This window comes from Aplysia californica, unplaced genomic scaffold (genome assembly GCF_000002075.1).
Source record: "Aplysia californica isolate F4 #8 unplaced genomic scaffold, AplCal3.0 scaffold01519, whole genome shotgun sequence".
Lineage (NCBI taxonomy): Eukaryota > Metazoa > Mollusca > Gastropoda > Aplysiida > Aplysiidae > Aplysia > Aplysia californica.
The window spans coordinates 50,767-51,666 of NW_004798789.1; positions in this window are offsets into that span (position 1 = coordinate 50,767).

The window sequence follows — 900 nt, forward strand, 5'->3', positions numbered from 1 at the left end:
CATCATCATCATCATCATCATCATCATCATCATCATCATCATCATCATCATCAAACTATGTGTTGTTATTTCTTTCATTATTTGTTTGTCTTCCAGTACTCTCTCTTTCTCTCCTTGTCTCCTTTGTCAATTAGTCTTAAGAAGACCTCAGAATAGCTCCTTTGTTAAAGCAAGTATGAAAGAAACATAATCGATAGGTAATTTCCACGAGGACCTCAGCAGACCGCCAACCTTAGAATGATTTACGTCATAATTTTCCTTAGCACAGACTGAGCCCACCATTTCGGAACTTCACGGTGAGCGTAAAGATGGTTCCAGTAGGGAACGGGATAGAGGGTGCCCACGTCCCTCTTGACTCATTGGAGCAGAGGAAGATAGGACTAACGCTAACATTACTTAAACGCAATCCCACGTCATCACTCATCGCCACTATTGTGTCTAAAATCATCACTTTTCTCAGATCAATGACTTACATCTATAATCCTGGAATCTCAATCTGTTACAGTTACTTGTCATACTAAGTATGCACGTAATACACAATTGGACACTATCATACGCACTTTTTTCTCTACTAATCAGATGGTGTCAGTCTCATATAAATGGGCAAGGGATTTTTTTAAAAGTCATTCTTTCTGGACGCCTTGACGTGAAAATGTAGCCCAGCTCGTACATGACCCAGGGCTGGGCACCGGCGACCAGCTCCCCCAAATGGTGTCAAAGGTCACCTGCTTGAGGTCACTGGGGACCAGCTGCTGCTGTCGGAGGTCGGCGAGGCGGAACTCCCTGGTAGAGGGGCTCGACTGGCCTTTAGGTGTCCGCGCGCTCATGGTCACCTCGTACAACGTTTGGTTATATGAGGGGAAGAGTGGGGGTGGGGGGGTGGGGGTTAGAAGAACGAAA